General features: G+C 46.7%; 9 non-coding genes and 2 pseudogenes across 9 annotated transcripts; all 11 read right to left on the bottom strand.

The window, feature by feature from the left end:
- Positions 1 to 647: 647 nt before the first annotated feature.
- LOC141215803 (U2 spliceosomal RNA) lies at positions 648 to 838 on the bottom strand. Its single transcript, XR_012284856.1, has one exon. It is a non-coding gene; the product is annotated as a U2 spliceosomal RNA (small nuclear RNA).
- A 1115-nt stretch (positions 839 to 1953) lies between these two features.
- LOC141215802 (U2 spliceosomal RNA) lies at positions 1954 to 2144 on the bottom strand. The gene has a single exon (XR_012284855.1). It is a non-coding gene; the product is annotated as a U2 spliceosomal RNA (small nuclear RNA).
- Positions 2145 to 3259: 1115 nt separating this feature from the next.
- LOC141215801 (U2 spliceosomal RNA) lies at positions 3260 to 3450 on the bottom strand. The gene has a single exon (XR_012284854.1). It is a non-coding gene; the product is annotated as a U2 spliceosomal RNA (small nuclear RNA).
- A 1115-nt stretch (positions 3451 to 4565) lies between these two features.
- LOC141215800 (U2 spliceosomal RNA) lies at positions 4566 to 4756 on the bottom strand. Its single transcript, XR_012284853.1, has one exon. It is a non-coding gene; the product is annotated as a U2 spliceosomal RNA (small nuclear RNA).
- Positions 4757 to 5871: 1115 nt separating this feature from the next.
- On the bottom strand, positions 5872 to 6053 carry LOC141216713 (U2 spliceosomal RNA). The gene has a single exon (XR_012285735.1). It is a non-coding gene; the product is annotated as a U2 spliceosomal RNA (small nuclear RNA).
- A 524-nt stretch (positions 6054 to 6577) lies between these two features.
- LOC141216913 (U2 spliceosomal RNA) lies at positions 6578 to 6693 on the bottom strand (annotated as a pseudogene).
- Positions 6694 to 7808: 1115 nt separating this feature from the next.
- LOC141216711 (U2 spliceosomal RNA) lies at positions 7809 to 7990 on the bottom strand. Its single transcript, XR_012285733.1, has one exon. It is a non-coding gene; the product is annotated as a U2 spliceosomal RNA (small nuclear RNA).
- A 524-nt stretch (positions 7991 to 8514) lies between these two features.
- On the bottom strand, positions 8515 to 8630 carry LOC141216911 (U2 spliceosomal RNA; annotated as a pseudogene).
- A 1115-nt stretch (positions 8631 to 9745) lies between these two features.
- On the bottom strand, positions 9746 to 9936 carry LOC141215799 (U2 spliceosomal RNA). The gene has a single exon (XR_012284852.1). It is a non-coding gene; the product is annotated as a U2 spliceosomal RNA (small nuclear RNA).
- Positions 9937 to 11051: 1115 nt separating this feature from the next.
- Positions 11052 to 11242, bottom strand: LOC141215798 (U2 spliceosomal RNA). The gene has a single exon (XR_012284851.1). It is a non-coding gene; the product is annotated as a U2 spliceosomal RNA (small nuclear RNA).
- Positions 11243 to 13555: 2313 nt separating this feature from the next.
- Positions 13556 to 13746, bottom strand: LOC141215797 (U2 spliceosomal RNA). Its single transcript, XR_012284850.1, has one exon. It is a non-coding gene; the product is annotated as a U2 spliceosomal RNA (small nuclear RNA).
- Positions 13747 to 13952: the final 206 nt, after the last annotated feature.

The following is a 13952-nucleotide window of genomic DNA, read 5'->3' as shown; positions in this document are numbered from 1 at the left end:
CTGGCTGAATGTCGCTGAGAAGCTCACAGAGACCGCCATAAGCAACAGTTTAACAGAATGCCACAGACTAATCAACCAAACTTTTTGGGTTGGGTTCTCTTTTATAGTCTGCAGGCATTAAATGAAAGGAGTCAGTGTTCCAGCAGAAGGAGACAACGTTTCAGAAAAGGCATTGTAGCAAACCAAAAAAGAAATTTTAAGCGCAGCAGAGTAACCAGCGCACATACCTGTTAGCTCAGGTGAGTTTAAAAGGCTGCTGTTGATAACAAGGGCATTTGCTAAATAGATGGTGTGTGTGCAACAATATACTGAAAGGTCAATTATATTGTGCAGCTTATCTCACCACCTGTAGTTATTTAGGTGAAAGCTCCAAAATGCTTGCCTAATATGTCTGTTTATCCAAAAGGAAGTAAAAAGGGAGAGCTAGAAAGATAGCATTGCATCACATTACATGGCAATGCAATGCACAGTTGCTGAAGTTGAACCAAAATGAGCTTGTAATCTGGCTTCTGCAACTTTGAACATGAAAAATCCAATGAGGAGAAGAAAAGCAAAGCCAAAGAGTCCATCCCCAAATCCGACAAACAAGCAAAATGAACAAAAAACATTGAATTCAATTCTTTCTGATTTTAGAAACTGCATTAAAGAAGGGGTGCACCGGTCCTGGAGATACTGCAATACCAGGTCAATGCGTGGAGTGGACAGAGCAAGCTCTTTTTCCATCTCCCTGTTCTAAAAATCCATTTAATATATGGTCCCCAGATAGGGGACGTATCAGATATTAAACTGATAAGAACAGATACTACACTTGATCTTAGCCAAAAGGCCGAGAAGCGATAACCAGAATTGGTTTCAAACTACGGAGCCACCCAAGGATCCTGAAAAGTCCATTTGTGGAGATGAGCTCCTGGACTCCCGTTAAGAAGACATGTTGTCAACCTCTAGATCCCTTACATGCCTGCACTTTTCGGCTTGCTGCTGCTGCAATCCACGCGTTTTAGATCTGCATAACTCTACCTCTTTAAACACAGCACCTTCACCCCCTGCTGTTCCCACCCGCCTCAACACCGTTGGAAGGGAGGAGAACCAATTAAGGCGGGGGGTGGGGTGGAACGAGCAGCTGTCTACCCTTAGCAGGAGGGCTCCTGATTACATACCTCTCCTGCTGCTGCTGCTGCTGGCTGTCCAGCAGCAGACTGAAGGTGGCTGCTGCTGTGCACAGGTATATAAAGGCTCAGAGCCTATTATGACACGCGCAGCCAGCGTTCCATTGCCACATTCCATCTACTGCAGGCAGGATACCTGGCTGGCTGAATGTCGCTGAGAAGCTCACAGAGACCGCCATAAGCAACAGTTTAACAGAATGCCACAGACTAATCAACCAAACTTTTTGGGTTGGGTTCTCTTTTATAGTCTGCAGGCATTAAATGAAAGAAGTCAGTGTTCCAGCAGAAGGAGACAACGTTTCAGAAAAGGCATTGTAGCAAACCAAAAAAGAAATTTTAAGCGCAGCAGAGTAACCAGCGCACATACCTGTTAGCTCAGGTGAGTTTAAAAGGCTGCTGTTGATAACAAGGGCATTTGCTAAATAGATGGTGTGTGTGCAACAATATACTGAAAGGTCAATTATATTGTGCAGCTTATCTCACCACCTGTAGTTATTTAGGTGAAAGCTCCAAAATGCTTGCCTAATATGTCTGTTTATCCAAAAGGAAGTAAAAAGGGAGAGCTAGAAAGATAGCATTGCATCACATTACATGGCAATGCAATGCACAGTTGCTGAAGTTGAACCAAAATGAGCTTGTAATCTGGCTTCTGCAACTTTGAACATGAAAAATCCAATGAGGAGAAGAAAAGCAAAGCCAAAGAGTCCATCCCCAAATCCGACAAACAAGCAAAATGAACAAAAAACATTGAATTCAATTCTTTCTGATTTTAGAAACTGCATTATAGAAGGGGTGCACCGGTCCTGGAGATACTGCAATACCAGGTCAATGCGTGGAGTGGACAGAGCAAGCTCTTTTTCCATCTCCCTGTTCTAAAAATCCATTTAATATATGGTCCCCAGATAGGGGACGTATCAGATATTAAACTGATAAGAACAGATACTACACTTGATCTTAGCCAAAAGGCCGAGAAGCGATAACCAGAATTGGTTTCAAACTACGGAGCCACCCAAGGATCCTGAAAAGTCCATTTGTGGAGATGAGCTCCTGGACTCCCGTTAAGAAGACATGTTGTCAACCTCTAGATCCCTTACATGCCTGCACTTTTCGGCTTGCTGCTGCTGCAATCCACGCGTTTTAGATCTGCATAACTCCACCTCTTTAAACACAGCACCTTCACCCCCTGCTGTTCCCACCCACCTCAACACCGTTGGAAGGGAGGAGAACCAATTAAGGCGGGGGGTGGGGTGGAACGAGCAGCTGTCTACCCTTAGCAGGAGGGCTCCTGATTACATACCTCTCCTGCTGCTGCTGCTGCTGGCTGTCCAGCAGCAGACTGAAGGTGGCTGCTGCTGTGCACAGGTATATAAAGGCTCAGAGCCTATTATGACACGCGCAGCCAGCGTTCCATTGCCACATTCCATCTACTGCAGGCAGGATACCTGGCTGGCTGAATGTCGCTGAGAAGCTCACAGAGACCGCCATAAGCAACAGTTTAACAGAATGCCACAGACTAATCAACCAAACTTTTTGGGTTGGGTTCTCTTTTATAGTCTGCAGGCATTAAATGAAAGAAGTCAGTGTTCCAGCAGAAGGAGACAACGTTTCAGAAAAGGCATTGTAGCAAACCAAAAAAGAAATTTTAAGCGCAGCAGAGTAACCAGCGCACATACCTGTTAGCTCAGGTGAGTTTAAAAGGCTGCTGTTGATAACAAGGGCATTTGCTAAATAGATGGTGTGTGTGCAACAATATACTGAAAGGTCAATTATATTGTGCAGCTTATCTCACCACCTGTAGTTATTTAGGTGAAAGCTCCAAAATGCTTGCCTAATATGTCTGTTTATCCAAAAGGAAGTAAAAAGGGAGAGCTAGAAAGATAGCATTGCATCACATTACATGGCAATGCAATGCACAGTTGCTGAAGTTGAACCAAAATGAGCTTGTAATCTGGCTTCTGCAACTTTGAACATGAAAAATCCAATGAGGAGAAGAAAAGCAAAGCCAAAGAGTCCATCCCCAAATCCGACAAACAAGCAAAATGAACAAAAAACATTGAATTCAATTCTTTCTGATTTTAGAAACTGCATTAAAGAAGGGGTGCACCGGTCCTGGAGATACTGCAATACCAGGTCAATGCGTGGAGTGGACAGAGCAAGCTCTTTTTCCATCTCCCTGTTCTAAAAATCCATTTAATATATGGTCCCCAGATAGGGGACGTATCAGATATTAAACTGATAAGAACAGATACTACACTTGATCTTAGCCAAAAGGCCGAGAAGCGATAACCAGAATTGGTTTCAAACTACGGAGCCACCCAAGGATCCTGAAAAGTCCATTTGTGGAGATGAGCTCCTGGACTCCCGTTAAGAAGACATGTTGTCAACCTCTAGATCCCTTACATGCCTGCACTTTTCGGCTTGCTGCTGCTGCAATCCACGCGTTTTAGATCTGCATAACTCCACCTCTTTAAACACAGCACCTTCACCCCCTGCTGTTCCCACCCGCCTCAACACCGTTGGAAGGGAGGAGAACCAATTAAGGCGGGGGGTGGGGTGGAACGAGCAGCTGTCTACCCTTAGCAGGAGGGCTCCTGATTACATACCTCTCCTGCTGCTGCTGCTGCTGGCTGTCCAGCAGCAGACTGAAGGTGGCTGCTGCTGTGCACAGGTATATAAAGGCTCAGAGCCTATTATGACACGCGCAGCCAGCGTTCCATTGCCACATTCCATCTACTGCAGGCAGGATACCTGGCTGGCTGAATGTCGCTGAGAAGGTCACAGAGACCGCCATAAGCAACAGTTTAACAGAATGCCACAGACTAATCAACCAAACTTTTTGGGTTGGGTTCTCTTTTATAGTCTGCAGGCATTAAATGAAAGAAGTCAGTGTTCCAGCAGAAGGAGACAACGTTTCAGAAAAGGCATTGTAGCAAACCAAAAAAGAAATTTTAAGCGCAGCAGAGTAACCAGCGCACATACCTGTTAGCTCAGGTGAGTTTAAAAGGCTGCTGTTGATAACAAGGGCATTTGCTAAATAGATGGTGTGTGTGCAACAATATACTGAAAGGTCAATTATATTGTGCAGCTTATCTCACCACCTGTAGTTATTTAGGTGAAAGCTCCAAAATGCTTGCCTAATATGTCTGTTTATCCAAAAGGAAGTAAAAAGGGAGAGCTAGAAAGATAGCATTGCATCACATTACATGGCAATGCAATGCACAGTTGCTGAAGTTGAACCAAAATGAGCTTGTAATCTGGCTTCTGCAACTTTGAACATGAAAAATCCAATGAGGAGAAGAAAAGCAAAGCCAAAGAGTCCATCCCCAAATCCGACAAACAAGCAAAATGAACAAAAAACATTGAATTCAATTCTTTCTGATTTTAGAAACTGCATTAAAGAAGGGGTGCACCGGTCCTGGAGATACTGCAATACCAGGTCAATGCGTGGAGTGGACAGAGCAAGCTCTTTTTCCATCTCCCTGTTCTAAAAATCCATTTAATATATGGTCCCCAGATAGGGGACGTATCAGATATTAAACTGATAAGAACAGATACTACACTTGATCTTAGCCAAAAGGCCGAGAAGCGATAACCAGAATTGGTTTCAAACTACGGAGCCACCCAAGGATCCTGAAAAGTCCATTTGTGGAGATGAGCTCCTGGACTCCCGTTAAGAAGACATGTTGTCAACCTCTAGATCCCTTACATGCCTGCACTTTTCGGCTTGCTGCTGCTGCAATCCACGCGTTTTAGATCTGCATAACTCCACCTCTTTAAACACAGCACCTTCACCCCCTGCTGTTCCCACCCGCCTCAACACCGTTGGAAGGGAGGAGAACCAATTAAGGCGGGGGGTGGGGTGGAACGAGCAGCTGTCTACCCTTAGCAGGAGGGCTCCTGATTACATACCTCTCCTGCTGCTGCTGCTGCTGGCTGTCCAGCAGCAGACTGAAGGTGGCTGCTGCTGTGCACAGGTATATAAAGGCTCAGAGCCTATTATGACACGCGCAGCCAGCGTTCCATTGCCACATTCCATCTACTGCAGGCAGGATACCTGGCTGGCTGAATGTCGCTGAGAAGCTCACAGAGACCGCCATAAGCAACAGTTTAACAGAATGCCACAGACTAATCAACCAAACTTTTTGGGTTGGGTTCTCTTTTATAGTCTGCAGGCATTAAATGAAAGAAGTCAGTGTTCCAGCAGAAGGAGACAACGTTTCAGAAAAGGCATTGTAGCAAACCAAAAAAGAAATTTTAAGCGCAGCAGAGTAACCAGCGCACATACCTGTTAGCTCAGGTGAGTTTAAAAGGCTGCTGTTGATAACAAGGGCATTTGCTAAATAGATGGTGTGTGTGCAACAATATACTGAAAGGTCAATTATATTGTGCAGCTTATCTCACCACCTGTAGTTATTTAGGTGAAAGCTCCAAAATGCTTGCCTAATATGTCTGTTTATCCAAAAGGAAGTAAAAAGGGAGAGCTAGAAAGATAGCATTGCATCACATTACATGGCAATGCAATGCACAGTTGCTGAAGTTGAACCAAAATGAGCTTGTAATCTGGCTTCTGCAACTTTGAACATGAAAAATCCAATGAGGAGAAGAAAAGCAAAGCCAAAGAGTCCATCCCCAAATCCAACAAACAAGCAAAATGAACAAAAAACATTGAATTCAATTCTTTCTGATTTTAGAAACTGCATTAAAGAAGGGGTGCACCGGTCCTGGAGATACTGCAATACCAGGTCAATGCGTGGAGTGGACAGAGCAAGCTCTTTTTCCATCTCCCTGTTCTAAAAATCCATTTAATATATGGTCCCCAGATAGGGGACGTATCAGATATTAAACTGATAAGAACAGATTTTTTGATTGAAGCTGCATCCAAGGCACTGAAAAATGTGACCGAAGTCACACCAAAACAGCGCACGAGGTGAGGATTCATGTGGACCCTTCCCGGAGGAGAGGGTTCCCAATAAACCATCCCCATCCCTCCGAGCCAGAAGGCCACAGCGAGGGTCAGGGATCTCCGATGCTCTCCCTAGCCGAAGCCGGAGAAGAGCCGTTTTCGTGCTCCCAGCTTCCATCTAGGCTGCCACCCTAGTGGAGCTGGAGCCTGTGTTGGTTTCTCAGCCCAAAGCTGACCGGACCTCCGACCGGGTTTATAAAAATTCCCCTTCCTAGCCCGGAGGCCAGGAATAGGGGGGGTTGCTCAGAAAGTATGATTGGCAAAGGTGCGGCGTGCTACGAAGCCAAGTCTTTCTGGGGTTCCCAGTCCCAGTAAGCTTGGACTCCCACCAGGGCGCCTACTCCTGGGGCACATTGCTCCAAAGCCCTCACACTTACCCAGCCTAGTGACTTCGATCCTGGAGGGCCATGTTTTCCATCAGATAACTCTATGAGCCACCTGGCGTACTAACAAGTGCACCAAACCAGTGTGTAATATGCATCAATTTACTAGGGCAGCCCAAGGACAAAACTGCCTTTTCAAAAGATACTACACTTGATCTTAGCCAAAAGGCCGAGAAGCGATAACCAGAATTGGTTTCAAACTACGGAGCCACCCAAGGATCCTGAAAAGTCCATTTGTGGAGATGAGCTCCTGGACTCCCGTTAAGAAGACATGTTGTCAACCTCTAGATCCCTTACATGCCTGCACTTTTCGGCTTGCTGCTGCTGCAATCCACGCGTTTTAGATCTGCATAACTCCACCTCTTTAAACACAGCACCTTCACCCCCTGCTGTTCCCACCCACCTCAACACCATTGGAAGGGAGGAGAACCAATTAAGGCGGGGGGTGGGGTGGAACGAGCAGCTGTCTACCCTTAGCAGGAGGGCTCCTGATTACATACCTCTCCTGCTGCTGCTGCTGCTGGCTGTCCAGCAGCAGACTGAAGGTGGCTGCTGCTGTGCACAGGTATATAAAGGCTCAGAGCCTATTATGACATGCGCAGCCAGCGTTCCATTGCCACATTCCATCTACTGCAGGCAGGATACCTGGCTGGCTGAATGTCGCTGAGAAGCTCACAGAGACCGCCATAAGCAACAGTTTAACAGAATGCCACAGACTAATCAACCAAACTTTTTGGGTTGGGTTCTCTTTTATAGTCTGCAGGCATTAAATGAAAGAAGTCAGTGTTCCAGCAGAAGGAGACAACGTTTCAGAAAAGGCATTGTAGCAAACCAAAAAAGAAATTTTAAGCGCAGCAGAGTAACCAGCGCACATACCTGTTAGCTCAGGTGAGTTTAAAAGGCTGCTGTTGATAACAAGGGCATTTGCTAAATAGATGGTGTGTGTGCAACAATATACTGAAAGGTCAATTATATTGTGCAGCTTATCTCACCACCTGTAGTTATTTAGGTGAAAGCTCCAAAATGCTTGCCTAATATGTCTGTTTATCCAAAAGGAAGTAAAAAGGGAGAGCTAGAAAGATAGCATTGCATCACATTACATGGCAATGCAATGCACAGTTGCTGAAGTTGAACCAAAATGAGCTTGTAATCTGGCTTCTGCAACTTTGAACATGAAAAATCCAATGAGGAGAAGAAAAGCAAAGCCAAAGAGTCCATCCCCAAATCCGACAAACAAGCAAAATGAACAAAAAACATTGAATTCAATTCTTTCTGATTTTAGAAACTGCATTAAAGAAGGGGTGCACCGGTCCTGGAGATACTGCAATACCAGGTCAATGCGTGGAGTGGACAGAGCAAGCTCTTTTTCCATCTCCCTGTTCTAAAAATCCATTTAATATATGGTCCCCAGATAGGGGACGTATCAGATATTAAACTGATAAGAACAGATTTTTTGATTGAAGCTGCATCCAAGGCACTGAAAAATGTGACCGAAGTCACACCAAAACAGCGCACGAGGTGAGGATTCATGTGGACCCTTCCCGGAGGAGAGGGTTCCCAATAAACCATCCCCATCCCTCCGAGCCAGAAGGCCACAGCGAGGGTCAGGGATCTCCGATGCTCTCCCTAGCCGAAGCCGGAGAAGAGCCGTTTTCGTGCTCCCAGCTTCCATCTAGGCTGCCACCCTAGTGGAGCTGGAGCCTGTGTTGGTTTCTCAGCCCAAAGCTGACCGGACCTCCGACCGGGTTTATAAAAATTCCCCTTCCTAGCCCGGAGGCCAGGAATAGGGGGGGTTGCTCAGAAAGTATGATTGGCAAAGGTGCGGCGTGCTACGAAGCCAAGTCTTTCTGGGGTTCCCAGTCCCAGTAAGCTTGGACTCCCACCAGGGCGCCTACTCCTGGGGCACATTGCTCCAAAGCCCTCACACTTACCCAGCCTAGTGACTTCGATCCTGGAGGGCCATGTTTTCCATCAGATAACTCTATGAGCCACCTGGCGTACTAACAAGTGCACCAAACCAGTGTGTAATATGCATCAATTTACTAGGGCAGCCCAAGGACAAAACTGCCTTTTCAAAAGATACTACACTTGATCTTAGCCAAAAGGCCGAGAAGCGATAACCAGAATTGGTTTCAAACTACGGAGCCACCCAAGGATCCTGAAAAGTCCATTTGTGGAGATGAGCTCCTGGACTCCCGTTAAGAAGACATGTTGTCAACCTCTAGATCCCTTACATGCCTGCACTTTTCGGCTTGCTGCTGCTGCAATCCACGCGTTTTAGATCTGCATAACTCCACCTCTTTAAACACAGCACCTTCACCCCCTGCTGTTCCCACCCACCTCAACACCGTTGGAAGGGAGGAGAACCAATTAAGGCGGGGGGTGGGGTGGAACGAGCAGCTGTCTACCCTTAGCAGGAGGGCTCCTGATTACATACCTCTCCTGCTGCTGCTGCTGCTGGCTGTCCAGCAGCAGACTGAAGGTGGCTGCTGCTGTGCACAGGTATATAAAGGCTCAGAGCCTATTATGACACGCGCAGCCAGCGTTCCATTGCCACATTCCATCTACTGCAGGCAGGATACCTGGCTGGCTGAATGTCGCTGAGAAGCTCACAGAGACCGCCATAAGCAACAGTTTAACAGAATGCCACAGACTAATCAACCAAACTTTTTGGGTTGGGTTCTCTTTTATAGTCTGCAGGCATTAAATGAAAGAAGTCAGTGTTCCAGCAGAAGGAGACAACGTTTCAGAAAAGGCATTGTAGCAAACCAAAAAAGAAATTTTAAGCGCAGCAGAGTAACCAGCGCACATACCTGTTAGCTCAGGTGAGTTTAAAAGGCTGCTGTTGATAACAAGGGCATTTGCTAAATAGATGGTGTGTGTGCAACAATATACTGAAAGGTCAATTATATTGTGCAGCTTATCTCACCACCTGTAGTTATTTAGGTGAAAGCTCCAAAATGCTTGCCTAATATGTCTGTTTATCCAAAAGGAAGTAAAAAGGGAGAGCTAGAAAGATAGCATTGCATCACATTACATGGCAATGCAATGCACAGTTGCTGAAGTTGAACCAAAATGAGCTTGTAATCTGGCTTCTGCAACTTTGAACATGAAAAATCCAATGAGGAGAAGAAAAGCAAAGCCAAAGAGTCCATCTCCAAATCCGACAAACAAGCAAAATGAACAAAAAACATTGAATTCAATTCTTTCTGATTTTAGAAACTGCATTAAAGAAGGGGTGCACCGGTCCTGGAGATACTGCAATACCAGGTCAATGCGTGGAGTGGACAGAGCAAGCTCTTTTTCCATCTCCCTGTTCTAAAAATCCATTTAATATATGGTCCCCAGATAGGGGACGTATCAGATATTAAACTGATAAGAACAGATACTACACTTGATCTTAGCCAAAAGGCCGAGAAGCGATAACCAGAATTGGTTTCAAACTACGGAGCCACCCAAGGATCCTGAAAAGTCCATTTGTGGAGATGAGCTCCTGGACTCCCGTTAAGAAGACATGTTGTCAACCTCTAGATCCCTTACATGCCTGCACTTTTCGGCTTGCTGCTGCTGCAATCCACGCGTTTTAGATCTGCATAACTCCACCTCTTTAAACACAGCACCTTCACCCCCTGCTGTTCCCACCCGCCTCAACACCGTTGGAAGGGAGGAGAACCAATTAAGGCGGGGGGTGGGGTGGAACGAGCAGCTGTCTACCCTTAGCAGGAGGGCTCCTGATTACATACCTCTCCTGCTGCTGCTGCTGCTGGCTGTCCAGCAGCAGACTGAAGGTGGCTGCTGCTGTGCACAGGTATATAAAGGCTCAGAGCCTATTATGACACGCGCAGCCAGCGTTCCATTGCCACATTCCATCTACTGCAGGCAGGATACCTGGCTGGCTGAATGTCGCTGAGAAGCTCACAGAGACCGCCATAAGCAACAGTTTAACAGAATGCCACAGACTAATCAACCAAACTTTTTGGGTTGGGTTCTCTTTTATAGTCTGCAGGCATTAAATGAAAGAAGTCAGTGTTCCAGCAGAAGGAGACAACGTTTCAGAAAAGGCATTGTAGCAAACCAAAAAAGAAATTTTAAGCGCAGCAGAGTAACCAGCGCACATACCTGTTAGCTCAGGTGAGTTTAAAAGGCTGCTGTTGATAACAAGGGCATTTGCTAAATAGATGGTGTGTGTGCAACAATATACTGAAAGGTCAATTATATTGTGCAGCTTATCTCACCACCTGTAGTTATTTAGGTGAAAGCTCCAAAATGCTTGCCTAATATGTCTGTTTATCCAAAAGGAAGTAAAAAGGGAGAGCTAGAAAGATAGCATTGCATCACATTACATGGCAATGCAATGCACAGTTGCTGAAGTTGAACCAAAATGAGCTTGTAATCTGGCTTCCGCAACTTTGAACATGAAAAATCCAATGAGGAGAAGAAAAGCAAAGCCAAAGAGTCCATCCCCAAATCCGACAAACAAGCAAAATGAACAAAAAACATTGAATTCAATTCTTTCTGATTTTAGAAACTGCATTAAAGAAGGGGTGCACCGGTCCTGGAGATACTGCAATACCAGGTCAATGCGTGGAGTGGACAGAGCAAGCTCTTTTTCCATCTCCCTGTTCTAAAAATCCATTTAATATATGGTCCCCAGATAGGGGACGTATCAGATATTAAACTGATAAGAACAGATACTACACTTGATCTTAGCCAAAAGGCCGAGAAGCGATAACCAGAATTGGTTTCAAACTACGGAGCCACCCAAGGATCCTGAAAAGTCCATTTGTGGAGATGAGCTCCTGGACTCCCGTTAAGAAGACATGTTGTCAACCTCTAGATCCCTTACATGCCTGCACTTTTCGGCTTGCTGCTGCTGCAATCCACGCGTTTTAGATCTGCATAACTCCACCTCTTTAAACACAGCACCTTCACCCCCTGCTGTTCCCACCCGCCTCAACACCGTTGGAAGGGAGGAGAACCAATTAAGGCGGGGGGTGGGGTGGAACGAGCAGCTGTCTACCCTTAGCAGGAGGGCTCCTGATTACATACCTCTCCTGCTGCTGCTGCTGCTGGCTGTCCAGCAGCAGACTGAAGGTGGCTGCTGCTGTGCACAGGTATATAAAGGCTCAGAGCCTATTATGACACGCGCAGCCAGCGTTCCATTGCCACATTCCATCTACTGCAGGCAGGATACCTGGCTGGCTGAATGTCGCTGAGAAGCTCACAGAGACCGCCATAAGCAACAGTTTAACAGAATGCCACAGACTAATCAACCAAACTTTTTGGGTTGGGTTCTCTTTTATAGTCTGCAGGCATTAAATGAAAGAAGTCAGTGTTCCAGCAGAAGGAGACAACGTTTCAGAAAAGGCATTGTAGCAAACCAAAAAAGAAATTTTAAGCGCAGCAGAGTAACCAGCGCACATACCTGTTAGCTCAGGTGAGTTTAAAAGGCTGCTGTTGATAACAAGGGCATTTGCTAAATAGATGGTGTGTGTGCAACAATATACTGAAAGGTCAATTATATTGTGCAGCTTATCTCACCACCTGTAGTTATTTAGGTGAAAGCTCCAAAATGCTTGCCTAATATGTCTGTTTATCCAAAAGGAAGTAAAAAGGGAGAGCTAGAAAGATAGTGTAGCACCCTGAGGATTCGGCTGCTACAGGGGTATTGCACCTCAACCCAGAGGTGTGATATTCCACTCCCGGGCAAGGATGGAGTGTGGATTTGAGCTCGGTAGGCTGCATGCACTACACACATCCCATTTCCGAGGAGCAGACCGACGGTACTCCCACTTAGAAATGTGCAGGTACGACCGAGTCTGTTCCTGGCTGGAGTGGGAGGGGGGTGGAACATCCCATGTAGTGTAGGGGCAGATAGGGGGTGCAGTCTGGGTAGAGATAGGAGCTCATTGGGTGCTGGTCACCTGAGCTCACACATAGAGGGTGTATATAAGGTGGGCACCAACTAAGAACAGGGTCAGATGCAGAGAACAAGTCAGGAGCATAGGAGAAGAAGGACCCAGAGTGAGAGAGGAGAAGAGAGAGAAAGACCCAGAGGGGGAAACAGCAGAGAGGACCCAAGAACCCAAATTAAAGCACCGGGTGAGGAGTCGGCATCAGGGTACCGGAACCCAAGCTGGTGGGGGTAAAAACATTCCCCAGCCAGAGACCGGAGACCGTGGGCAGCGTTTGCCACGGTCACCCACCACATCCACCCCGAAGGCACACCACATGAAGGGTCAGGGAACCCAGGGCCAAGGGTGTCCCAACAGAAGGCCCGAGGGAGCTGGACCTAGGTGGATCACTGGTGGGGACGGCCAGAGAACGGGACAGAAGGAGAGCTCAGGGCCACGCTCCGGACTTGTTTGGGGGTTGGCTGGATCCAGGACCTAGTGGACGCAGCACGGCTCGGGTGGTCACTCGAAGCTGGAGTGACCAGTACAACATCTGGAGTAAGTAAACACCCTTAACTGCACAACCCGACTCTGTCTTCATTGCCGTCTGCACTGCACCACCACAACCCCCATCCTCTGCACCTGTCCCCTCTGAGGCTATACCCCTCCCGTTGGGGGTTATCCCACCAAGCTGCGCACCCACCATCAGCCTCAGCGGACCCTGCTGCAGCGGCGGCCACAGTGACCGCATCACAACGGGTGGCGTAGTCGACACAAAAGAACTCTTAATAACATCTGTAGGACTGCCACATAACACTGAGTTTGACGCCCTGGGCACGGGCCGGGTCACAGCCGCTCGGAGACTACAACCCCCCATCTGATCCGGTGCCGGGTATTCCCCTCAAAAAGGAATATGTCCCAGGGGGCGCGTCAATAGCATTGCATCACATTACATGGCAATGCAATGCACAGTTGCTGAAGTTGAACCAAAATGAGCTTGTAATCTGGCTTCTGCAACTTTGAACATGAAAAATCCAATGAGGAGAAGAAAAGCAAAGCCAAAGAGTCCATCCCCAAATCCGACAAACAAGCAAAATGAACAAAAAACATTGAATTCAATTCTTTCTGATTTTAGAAACTGCATTAAAGAAGGGGTGCACCGGTCCTGGAGATACTGCAATACCAGGTCAATGCGTGGAGTGGACAGAGCAAGCTCTTTTTCCATCTCCCTGTTCTAAAAATCCATTTAATATATGGTCCCCAGATAGGGGACGTATCAGATATTAAACTGATAAGAACAGATACTACACTTGATCTTAGCCAAAAGGCCGAGAAGCGATAACCAGAATTGGTTTCAAACTACGGAGCCACCCAAGGATCCTGAAAAGTCCATTTGTGGAGATGAGCTCCTGGACTCCCGTTAAGAAGACATGTTGTCAACCTCTAGATCCCTTACATGCCTGCACTTTTCGGCTTGCTGCTGCTGCAATCCACGCGTTTTAGATCTGCATAACTCCACCTCTTTAAACACAGCACCTTCACCCCC

The sequence above is a fragment of the Phyllobates terribilis genome, unplaced genomic scaffold (assembly GCF_046119375.1).
Source record: "Phyllobates terribilis strain yellow unplaced genomic scaffold, ASM4611937v1 Scaffold_236__1_contigs__length_3049075, whole genome shotgun sequence".
Classification (NCBI taxonomy): Eukaryota; Metazoa; Chordata; class Amphibia; order Anura; family Dendrobatidae; genus Phyllobates; species Phyllobates terribilis.
Note: the sequence above shows the minus strand (reverse complement) of the source record. Positions and strands in the feature narration are given on the sequence as shown.